The sequence below is a fragment of the Thalassophryne amazonica genome, chromosome 8 (genome assembly GCF_902500255.1).
Source record: "Thalassophryne amazonica chromosome 8, fThaAma1.1, whole genome shotgun sequence".
Taxonomy (NCBI): domain Eukaryota; kingdom Metazoa; phylum Chordata; class Actinopteri; order Batrachoidiformes; family Batrachoididae; genus Thalassophryne; species Thalassophryne amazonica.
This window is the reverse complement of record NC_047110.1, coordinates 110,252,224-110,264,357: the sequence shown is the minus strand read 5'-3', so window position 1 is coordinate 110,264,357 and position 12,134 is coordinate 110,252,224. Positions and strand designations below refer to the sequence as shown.

Genomic DNA, 12,134 nt, shown 5'->3' with positions numbered 1-12,134 from the left:
CAACTTCAAAGTGAATCGCCGTTTTAAATCAAATGACACCTCTTTCCAAATGTTGTAATACAGACAACAAACAACCAACCAAAACCGTGCCCCCACCAAAAGAGAAGTCTTCCATTCGTTATGAATACATTGATCTTTATGTGCAGTGCAGCTGGCTGCAAGAAATGCAGCTCAGGGCTATTGACTTCATTTTGTCTCATTAATACCTGAAAGGAAATGCTTTTGACAAAAATTACAGATTTTGTTTATTTCTATTTCTGTCCAGAGATCAAGGATCCAGTGCCCAATTTCATATTTATTTACTTTAAGACTCAATAAAATGTTATTGACATAGAAAACCTGTAAAGCCTACTTTTAGTACACAGAAAATTCACAGGAGGTATCGATAAGGAATCGGATCAATAAGCAGCATCAATATTGATAAAATCTTATCAATACCCATCCCTACTCCTCAGCTCAGTCTTTCCTGACTTGTCAAGTTGTACAAACATCAATGTGAGCATTGCCAATGGCAGTAATGATTTTTTTTTTAACATATAAACAGTAAAAGTAAATATTATGTTATGCTTATGAGAAGACATTTCTGTGTAATTAACTGATTAAAGCTGTTATTTATACAACCCCAATTCCAGTGAAGTTGGGACGTTGTGTAAAATGTACATAAAAACAGAATACAATGATTTGCAAATCCTCTTCAACCCATATTCAATTGAATACACCACAAAGACAAGATATTTAATGTTCAAACTGATAGACTTTATTGTTTTTGTGCAAATATTTGCTCATTTTGAAATGGATGCCTGCAACACGTTTCAAAAAAGCTGGGACTGTTGGGAAAGTGTAGGTACACGGACCCACAACAGGGGGCGCAAATGAACGGACAATGGAGGAAGTCAAATAACAACACTTTACTGTTGTGAATGGGCACAACAAACACAACAGATTACAACAATAGACAAAAAGCCAAATCACAAAAGGTGTCGTGTGGGCAGGCTCGAAGATAGAAGACGTCTGTCCAAAGCAGAACCGGAACCACACGATTTCCTCCGCCACCAGACCCCGGGAATACTGGAGCCGCCAAGTCCCGAACTCCCAGGTGGCCACTGCCTCCGCGTGTCGGACCTGGTACTGCTGGCGAGGAACAAAAAAACAATTAAATGTGGGCGCGTTTGCACCCAGCAATCCACACGGCAGGAAAACTACCTCCACCTCTCGTTGGAAAAGGAGTCTGCTATACAATGCACAAAAGTCACAAAAGGTTACTGTCGAAAGATCACACAGTCAGCTGAGAACGTTACCTTCCAGGTAGAGCGATATCTCGGCAAAGAGGTGGAGACGTCGTCCTGCTGATGTACCCCTGCTGATCAGGTGATTGGTAACAGCTGTTGCAGGTGATGCGTGACAGCTGTCACCCTGGCTGCTCCTGTGAGGCGGCTGCGCCCTCTGGTGCCTGGAGCCCGCACTCCAGACAGGGCGCCCTCTGGTGGTGGGCCAGCAGTACCTCCTCTTCTGGCGGCCCACACAACAGGACCCCCCCCCTCAACGGGCGCCTCCTGGCGCCCGACCAGGCTTGTCCGGGTGGCGGCGGTAGAAATCGGCCAGGAGGGCCGGGTCCAGGATGAAGCTCCTCTTCACCCAGGAGCGTTCTTCGGGACCGTACTCCTCTCAGTCCACCAAATACTGGAAGCCCCGGCCCATCCTACGGACATCCAAGAGCTGGCGTACAGTCCAAGCCGGCTCGCCATCGATGATCCGGGCAGGAGGCGGCGCCGGACCCGGAGTACAGAGGGGTGAGGTGTGATGCGGTTTAACTCGGGACACATGAAACACAGGATGGATCCGCAGTGAGGCCGGAAGCTGAAGCCTCACTGCGGCTGGACTGATGACCTTAAAGATCTTGAAGGGGCCGATTTAACGGTCCTGTAGCTTGGGGGAGTCCACTTTGAGGGGAATGTCCTTTGTGGATAACCACACCTCCTGCCCTGGCCGATACGCAGGGGCCGGGGTCCGCCAACGGTCTGCATGGGCTTTTGCCCTCGTCTGTGCCTTTAGCAAAGCAGAACGGGCGGCACGCCACACCCGACGGCACTTCCGTAGGTGGGCCTGGACCGAGGGCACACCGACCTCTCCCTCAACCACCGGAAACAACGGGGGCTGATACCCCAGACACACCTCAAAAGGGGAGAGGCCGGTGGCTGAGGACACCTGGCTGTTATGGGCATACTCGATCCAGGCCAAATGGGTACTCCAGGCCGCCGGGTGCGCGGCAGTCACGCAGCGCAAGACCTGTTCCACCTCCTGGTTTAACCGTTCTGCTTGCCGTTGGTCTGAGGGTGGTACCCAGACGAGAGACTCACCGTGGCCCCCAGTTCCCGGCAGAAGCTCCTCCAGACTTGTGGGGAGAACTGGGGACCGCGATCGGAGACTATGTCTGTTGGAATCCCATGCAGCCGGACGACGTGGTGGACCAGGAGGTCCGCTGTCTCCTGGGCTGTTGGGAGCTTCGGGAGGGCCACGAAGTGGGCCGCCTTGGAGAATCGGTCCACTATCGTGAGGATGGTGGTGTTACCCTGGGACGGCGGGAGGCCCGTGACAAAATCCAGGCCGATGTGGGACCAGGGGCGATGAGGCACAGGCAGCGGCTGGAGTAGTCCTTATGCCCTGCGATGGTCAGCCTTGCCCCTGGCGCAGGTGGTGCAGGCCTGGATATAATCCCGGACGTCGGCCTCTAGGGACGCCCACCAGAAGCGCTGCCGGACAACTGCCACGGTTCTTCGCACCCCTGGATGACAGGAGAGCTTGGAGCCGTGACAGAAGTCCAGGACTGCAGCCCTAGCTTCTGGTGGGACGTATAGTTTGTTCTGCGGCCCAGTTCCGGGGTCCGGGCTTCGTGCCAGGGCCTCCCGGACGGTTCTCTCTACGTCCCAGGTGAGGGTGGCCACGATAGTGGACTCCGGGATGATGGGTTCCGGTGGATCCGACAACTCCGCTTTGACTTCATCTTCATGTACCCGGGACAAGGCATCCGATCTCTGGTTTTTGGTCCCGGGACGGTAGGTGATCCGGAAGTCAAAACGGCCGAAGAACAGTGACCAGCGGGCTTGCCTGGGGTTCAGCCGCTTGGCGGTCCTGATATACTCCAAGTTCCGGTGGTCAGTGAAAACCGCGAATGGCACGGAGTTCTCGATTGCCGACGTCATAGTTCCGTTCGGCCGGGGTCAACCTGCGGGAAAAATAGGCACACGGGTGAAGGACCTTATCGGTCTTCCCGCTCTGGGAAAGCACAGCTCCTATCCCTGAGTCCGAGGCGTCCACTTCAACCACTAACTGGCGACTAGGATCGGGCTGCACCAGAACGGGTGCAGACGAGAAGCGCCGTTTCAACTCCTTGAACGCGGCATCGCAACGATCCGACCAGGTGAAGGGGACTTTTGGTGAGGTCAGGGCTGTCAGGGGGCTAACTACCTGACTGTAGCCCTTAATGAACCTCCTGTAGAAATTTGCAAAGCCGAGGAACTGTTGCAGCTTCCTACGGCTAGTGGGTTGGGGCCAGTCTCTCACCGCCGCAACCTTGGCCGGATCAGGAGCGACGGAGTTGGGGGAGATGATAAACCCCAGGAAGGACAAAGATGTGCGGTGAAACTCACACTTCTCGCCCTTCACAAACAGCCGGTTCTCCAACAACCGCTGCAGGACCTGACGTACATGCCGGACATGAGTCTCAGGATCCGGAGAAAAGATGAGTATATCGTCTAGATATACGAAGACGAATCGGTGCAGGAAATCCCGCAAGACATCATTAACTAATGCTTGGAACGTCGCGGGGGCGTTTGTGAGGCCGAACGGCATGACCAGGTACTCAAAGTGACCTAAGGGGGTGTTAAATGCCGTCTTCCACTCGTCTCCCTCCGGATCCGAACCAGGTGATACGCATTTCTAAGATCTAGCTTAGTGAATATTTGGGCTCCATGCAGGGGCGTGAACACTGAATCCAACAGGGGCAACGGGTATCGATTACGAACCGCGATTTCGTTCAGCCCCCTATAATCAATGCATGGACGAAGTCCGCCGTCTTTTTTACCTACAAAAAAGAAACCTGCACCCATCGGGGAGGTGGAATTCCGGATCAACCCAGCGGCTAAAGAGTCCCGGATGTAGGTCTCCATTGATTCGCGCTCAGGTCGTGAGAGGTTGTACAGCCTGCTGGACGGGAACTCAACGCCTGGAACCAAATCAATGGCACAATCGTACGGACGGTGGGGGGGAAGGGTGAGCGCCAGATCCTTACTGAACACATCCACAAGGTCATGGTACTCCAACGGCACCGTCCCTAGATTGGGCGGGACTCTGATCTCCTCCTTAGCCTGGGAACCGGGAGGAACCGAGGAACCTAAACATACCCGATGGCAGGTCTCGCTCCACTGAACCACTACCCCGGACGGCCAATCGATCTGGGGATTGTGTTTTAACATCCAGGGGAACCCTAGAATCACATGGGAGGTGGCAGGAGTCACAAAAAACTCGATCTCCTCCCGGTGATTTCCTGACACCACCAGAGTTACTGGTGGTGTCTTATGTGTGGTTAGAGGGAGTAGGGAGCCATCTAGTGCCCGCACCTGCACAGGCGAGGTAAGCGCCACCAGAGGGAGCCCTATCTACCTGGCCCATCTGCTGTCTAACAGATTCCCTTCAGAGCCCGTGTCCACCAGTGCTGGGGCCTTCAGGGTTAAATCCTCATAAAGGATTGTCACTGGGAGTCGTGTGGCAATATGGGTATGTCCCACGTGAATGTTTTGGCCCACCCCTAACCCAGTGTCTAGGGGCGGGCGTTGGTGTTTAACCGCTCGGGGCAGTCCCTCACTTGATGCTCTATTGAGCCACAAACAAAGCACGCTCCACGGGCCAGCCTCCTCTGTCTATCTGGTGCCCTAAATGTGGCCCTGCTCATGTCCATAGCTTCGTCAGCAGGGTGAGCTGTCACCACACGGAGCGTAGAGGCCGTGGAGCGTGGGGAGGGCGTAACTCGGTCGGAACCGGAAGGGAGAGGGACGGCGCGTGCCCGGCCACGCCCTTCGTCTCGTTCCCGACGGCGTTCTTCTAACCGATTGTCTAATCGTATAACGAGATCAATAAGCCCGTCTAAATCCCGCGGTTCCTCCTTCGCCACCAGGTGCTCCTTCAGGACCAACGATAGTCCGTTTACGAAGGCGGCGCGGAGGGCAGTGCTATTCCAGCCGGACCTCGCAGCCGCGATGCGGAAGTCGACTGCATAAGCGGCTGCGCTCCGGCGCCCCTGTCTCATTGACAGCAGCACGGCTGAAGCGGTCTCTCCTCTATTTGGGTGATCGAACACTGTTCTGAACTCCCTCACAAACCCATCATATGTCAGAAGGAGCCGTGAATTTTGCTCCCAGAGCGCTGTAGCCCAAGCGCGTGCCTCGCCGCGAAGCAGATTAATCACATTAGCTATCTTACTAGCATCAGTCGCGTACATGACGGGACGTTGTGCGAAGACGAGCGAACACTGCATAAGAAAGTCCGCGCATGTCTCCACACAACCCCCGTACGGTTCTGGAGGGCTTATGTATGCTTCAGGGGAAGGTGGGAGGGGTCGTTGAACGACCTGTGGAACGTCACTATTGCGCACAGGATCGACAGGAGGGGGAGCCGCAGCAGCGCCCTGAGGGCGCGCTTCCACCTGCGCGGCGAGAGCCTCCACCCTGCGGTTAAGGAGGACGTTCTGCTCGGTCATCAGATCCAGCCGAGCCGTAAAAGCGGTGAGGATTCGCTGCAACTCACCGATCATTCCTCCTGCAGACGCCTGTGCGCCCTGCTCTTCCATTGGCCGTTCAACGGCCGGTTGACGCCCCTCGGGGTCCATGACGTTGGCCGAGATATCCTGTTGGGAAAGTGTAGGTACACGGACAAACAACAGGGGGCGCAAATGAACGGACAATGGAGGAAGTCAAATAACAACACTTTACTGTTGTGAATGGGCACAACAAACACAACAGATTACAACAATAGACAAAAAGCCAAATCACAAAAGGTGTCGTGTGGGCAGGCTCGAAGATAGAAGACGTCTGTCCAAAGCAGAACCGGAACCACACGATTTCCTCCGCCACCAGACCCCGGGAATACTGGAGCCGCCAAGTCCCGAACTCCCAGGTGGCCACTGCCTCCGCGTGTCGGACCTGGTACTGCTGGCGAGGAACAAAAAAACAATTAAATGTGGGCGCGTTTGCACCCAGCAATCCACACGGCAGGAAAACTACCTCCACCTCTCGTTGGAAAAAGAGTCTGCTATACAATGCACAAAAGTCACAAAAGGTTACTGTCGAAAGATCACATAGTCAGCTGAGAACGTTACCTTCCAGGTAGAGCGATATCTCGGCAAAGAGGCGGAGACGTTGTCCTGCTGATGTACCCCTGCTGATCAGGTGATTGGTAACAGCTGTTGCAGGTGATGCGTGACAGCTGTCACCCTGGCTGTTCCTGTGAGGCGGCTGCGCCCTCTGGTGCCTGGAGCCCGCACTCCAGACAGGGCGCCCTCTGGTGGTGGGCCAGCAGTACCTCCTCTTCTGGCGGCCCACACAACAGGGACAGTGGTATGTTTACCACTGTGTTACATCACCTTTCCTTCTAACAACACTCAAGTGTTTGGGAACTGAGGACACTAATTGTGAGTGTCATGATTGGGTATAAAAGGACCATCCCCAAAAGGCTCAGCCATTCACAAGCAAAGATGGAGTGAGGATCACCACTTTGTGAACACCTGTGTCAAAAAAATAGTCCAACAGTTTAAGAACAATGTTTCTCAACGTTCAGTTGCAAGGAATTTAGGTATTCCATCATCTACAGTCCATAATATAATCAGAAGATTCAGAGAATCTGGAGAACTTTAGCGGCAAGGCCGAAAGCCAAAATTGAATGCCCGTGACCTTCGATCCCTCAGGCAGCACTGCATTAAAAACTAACATCATTTTGTAAAGGATCTTACCGCGTGTGCTCAGGAACACTTCAGAAAACCATTGTCAGTTAACACAGTTCGTCACTACATCTACAACCTCTGGCAATAATTATGGAATCACCAGCCTCGGAGGATGTTCATTCAGTTGTTTAATTTTGTAGAAAAAAAGCACATCACAGACATGACACAAAACTAAAGTCATTTCAAATAGCAACTTCCTGGCTTTAAGAAACACTATAAGAAATCAAGAAAAAAATTGTGGCAGTCAGTAACGGTTACTTTTTTAGACCAAGCAGAGGGAAAAAAATATGGACTCACTCAATTCTGAGAAATAAATTATGGAATCACCCTGTAAATTTTCATCCCTAAAACTAACACCTGCATCACATCAGATCTGCTCGTTAGTCTGCATCTAAAAAGGAGTGATCACAACTTGGAGAGCTGTTGCACCAAGTGGACTGACATGAATCATGGCTCCAACACGAGAGATGTCAGTTGAAACAAAGGAGAGGATTATCAAACTCTTAAAAGAGGGTAAATCATCACACAATGTTGCAAAATATGTTGGTTGTTCACAGTCAGCTGTGTCTAAACTCCGGACCAAATACAAACAACATGGGAAGGTTGTTAAAGGCAAACATACTGGTAGACCAAGGAAGACATCAAAGCGTCAAGACAGAAAACTTAAAGCAATATGTCTCAAAAATCGAAAATGCACAACAAAACAAATGAGAAACGAATGGGAGGAAACTGGAGTCAACGTCTGTGACCGAACTGTAAGAAACCGCCTAAAGGAAATGGGATTTACATACAGAAAAGCTAAACGAAAGCCATCATTAACACCTAAACAGAAACAAGGTTACAATGGGCTAAGGAAAAGCAATCGTAGACTGTGGATGACTGGATGAAAGTCATATTCAGTGATAAATCTCAAATCTGCATTGGGCAAGGTGATGATGCTGGAACCTTTGTTTGGTGCCGTTCCAATGAGATTTATAAAGATGACTGCCTGAAGAGAACATGTAAATTTCCACAGTCATTGATGATATGGGGCTGCATGTCAGGTAAAGGCACTGGGGAGATGGCTGTCATTACATCATCAATAAATACACAAGTTTACGTTGATATTTTGGACACTTTTCTTATCCCATCAATTGAAAGGATGTTTGGGGATGATGAAATCATTTTTCAAGATGATAATGCATCTTGCCATAGAGCAAAAACTGTGAAAACATTCCTTGTAAAAAGACACATAGGGTCAATGTCATGGCCTGCAAATAGTCCGGATGTTAATCCAATTGAAAATCTTTGCTGGAAGTGGAAGAAAATGGTACATGACAACGCTCCAACCTGCAAAGCTGATCTGGCAACAGCAATCAGAGAAAGTTGGAGCCAGATTGATGAAGAGTACTGTTTGTCACTCATTAAGTCCATGCCTCAGAGACTGCAAGCTGTTATAAAAGCCAGAGGTGGTGCAACAAAATACTAGTGATGTGTTGGAGCGTTCTTTTGTTTTTCATGATTCCATAATTTTTTCCTCAGAATTGAGTGATTCCATATTTTTTGCCCTCTGCTTGGTCTAAAAAAGTAACCGTTACTGACTGCCACAATTTTTTTTTCTGATTTCTTATAGTGTTTCTTAATGTCAGAAAACTGCCATTTGAAATGACTTTAGTTTTGTGTCATGTCTGATCTGCTTTTTTTCTACAAAATTAAACAACTGAATGAACATCCTCCGAGGCCGGTGATTCCATAATATTTGCCAGGGGTTGTACAAGTGCAAGTTAAAACTCTACCATGCAAAGCGAAAGCCATACATCAACAACATCCAGAAACACCACCACCTTCTCTGCGCCTGAGCTCATTTGAAATGGACAGACGCAAACTGGAAAAGTGTGCTGTGGTCTGATGAGTCCACATTTCAAATTGTTTTTGGAAATCAAGGACATTGTGTCCTCTGGATAAAAGAGGAAAAAGACCATCCAGATTGTTACCAGCGCAAAGTTCAAAAGCCAGCATCTGTGATGGTATGGGGTTATGTTAGTGCCCATGGCATGGGCAACTTACACATCTGTGATGGCACCATTAATGCTGAAAGGTACATCCAGGTTTTGGAGCAACACATGCTGCCATTCAAGCAACGTCTTTTTCAGGGACGTCCCTGCTTATTTCAGCAAGACAATGCCAAGCCACATTCTGCACGTGTTACAACAGCGTGGCTTCGTAGTAAAAGAGTGTGGGTACTAGACTGGCCTGCCTGCAGTCCAGACCTGTGGCGCATTATGAAGCGCAAAATATGACAATGGAGACCCCGGACTGTACAACTGACGTCGTACATCAAGCAAGAATGGGAAAGAATTCCACCTACAAAGCTTCAACAATTAGTGTCCTCAGTTCCCAAACTCTTATTGAGTGTTGTTAGAAGGAAAGGTGATGTAACACAGTGGTAAACATACCACTGTCCCAGCTTTTTTGAAACGTGTTGCAGGTATCCATTTCAAAATGAGCAAATACTTGCACAAAAACAATAAAGTTTATCAGTTTGAACATTAAATATCTTGTCTTTTGTTGTATTCAATTGAATATAGGTTGAAGAGGAGTTGCAAATCATTGTATTCTGTTTTTATTTACATTTTACACAATGTCCCAACTTCAGTGTATTTGGCATTGTAAGTGTCCAAAGTTTAAAAAAAACAAACAAACAACAACAACAAAAAAAGTGGGATTATTGAGGGGAAATCACTTTTTGGATTGATAAAATGACCTAGAAAATGATATGAAAAGGAACTTGTTCATGAACACTCATGGGTTAATATAGTTTTTAAAAAAGGCTGGAGAAACTAGATCAGTCACAGAGTCACAGTGCAAACATACTACTGTCACATGACTGCTGTGGTGACCAGCTGGCTGTGTGCGTCAGGCTCTGGTCAGTTACCAGTGCAGACAGAATGTGTTGCCACTACATCAGATTATCTAAAACCTCCAGATGGTGTTGGAAACCAAACTTGTTTGAGGGAGTTTGTAGAACAGCAAACACGACCCCAGGTGATAGCATTATTCTGTCGGATACGCTTATGTCACCAAAAACTTGCATAAAATGCACAGCTAATAAAGCCAGTCAGAATAGAGTTTTATTTTTTCCAGAAAGCTCGCCAACATTCCAGAAGTGTTCATTTTCTACTTTGCAGTGGCTGAACTGAGGGTGGCTTTGCTTGTTTTATTTCAATGCAAATAGGTGATTTAATTTTGGAGAATTGTCATCAGATTTAAGAGCATTATCATTGTAAAATATCAAATAGGTTCTTCAGGGAAGTCTTGACATCATACTTGTGTGAGTTCACAAAGATTACGAGGTACATCTGTGCAGGTGCCCATTTGGAATTGAACCATAGTCCATAGTTAAAACACTTTTGGAAGCTGTTTCTCAAACAGATTTCCTAGAAAGTCAGTGTAACACAGAGGCTGGACTTTACTGTAAAAGTTCCTTTTGTTTTCAAAATTGTATCAGACGAGGTGTGTGGTAGTATTCATATGAGGACAACCATTAGAAACATATTCTTCATATTCATTTGTGAGTGATCTGTTCTGGCTCCACTCTCAGGGTGTTTGGAGAGGTCATAGAGTCCTACAACTTGAATACTTTTGTCGGAGTAGAACGGTTGACTGACCTGGGCTTTGTGGACGATGTTGTGATGCTCTGATTGCAGCACTTGAAGAGCTGAGTGTAGATTTCTAGGTTTGTCCTACAACCCCAATTCCAATGAAGTTGGGACGTTGTGTAAAATGTAAATAAAAACAGAATACAATGTTGTGCGAATACTCTTCAACCTATATTCAGTTGAATACACCACAAAGACAAGATATTTAATGTTCAAACTGATAAACTTTATTGTTTTTGTGCAAATATTTGCTCTTGAAATGGATACCTGCAACACGTTTCAAAAAAGCTGGGACAGTGGTATGTTTACCACTGTGTTACATCACCTTTCCTTCTGACAACACTCAATAAGTGTTTGGGAACTGAGGACACTAACTGTTGAAGCTTTGTAGGGGAAATTCTTTCCCATTCTTGCTTCATGTACGACTTCAGTTGTTCAACAGTCCGGGGTCTCTGTTGTCGTATTTTGTGCTTCATAATGCGCCACACATTTTCAATGGGCGACAGGTCTGGACTGCAGGCAGGCCAGTCTAGTACCCGCACTCTTTTACTACGAAGCCACTCTGTTGTAACACGTGCAGAATGTGGCTTGGTATTGTCTAAGCAGGGACGTCCCTGAAAAAGACGTTGCTTGGATGGCAGCATGTGTTGCTCCAAAACCTGGATGTACCTTTCAGTATTGATGGTGCCATCACAGGTGCTCACAATAGTAAACAGACATAATAAGACAAAAACAGCTGGAACACGAGTGTACAATAATTTTTCAGGGTATTCCAGCGGAAACAGTGGCCAAGAAAGTCCTACGCTGGTGTATACTCACAGAGACACGGAGAGAGAGGCTGCTGCATGGACACACACAGGACAAAATCATATATATATATATATATATATATATATATATATATATAATAATTTTTTTTTTTTTTCTTTCAGATGTAATAGCCAGCAGCTTTACTGGTGAATGGCAACTCTACTGGCTGCCGTATTTATGGAACACAATGGTGAAAGAGTTTAGTGCTTTAGCAACTCATCAGAATTTAACTTGTATACTACGATATAGTTTTAACATAATCATCTTCTGTTAACACTCGTCTAAATTTGACAGCATTCTTTAAAAGTTAAAAAGCTACTGTAGTGACTGTTTGTTGCGAACACAGCTATCAAACGTCAAATTAACGTGAAGTAAGTAACCCACAGATTCACGACCTGCTCACTGCGTTCATTCATGGGACTCCAATAATGGAACGAAAGCCAAATATGCAACTGTTTGTATTCAGCGCGGAAATAACTGGGTGCGTTTCCTAATGGTGCCTAATGTCAACATGTAAACAGCACCTATCATATTTTCCAGAAAATAATTCACATCTCTCAAAAAATGCATCATGGGGGAGCATAGAAATTACACCAGAGTGTGATTCACATCTGTCAAGAAGAGAGAGAGGAAAAAAAGAAAAAATCATGAAGAGGAAAAATACATATGTCGCACTGGATTATAAGTCGCATTTA

The 12,134-nt window shown here is 47.6% G+C and overlaps 1 protein-coding gene across 2 annotated transcripts in view; it reads left to right on the top strand.

Moving 5' to 3' along the window:
- The window catches only part of ranbp10 (RAN binding protein 10), a 112,815-nt gene that overhangs the window by 54,300 nt on the left and 46,381 nt on the right, over positions 1-12,134 (top strand). The window lies entirely within an intron of this gene.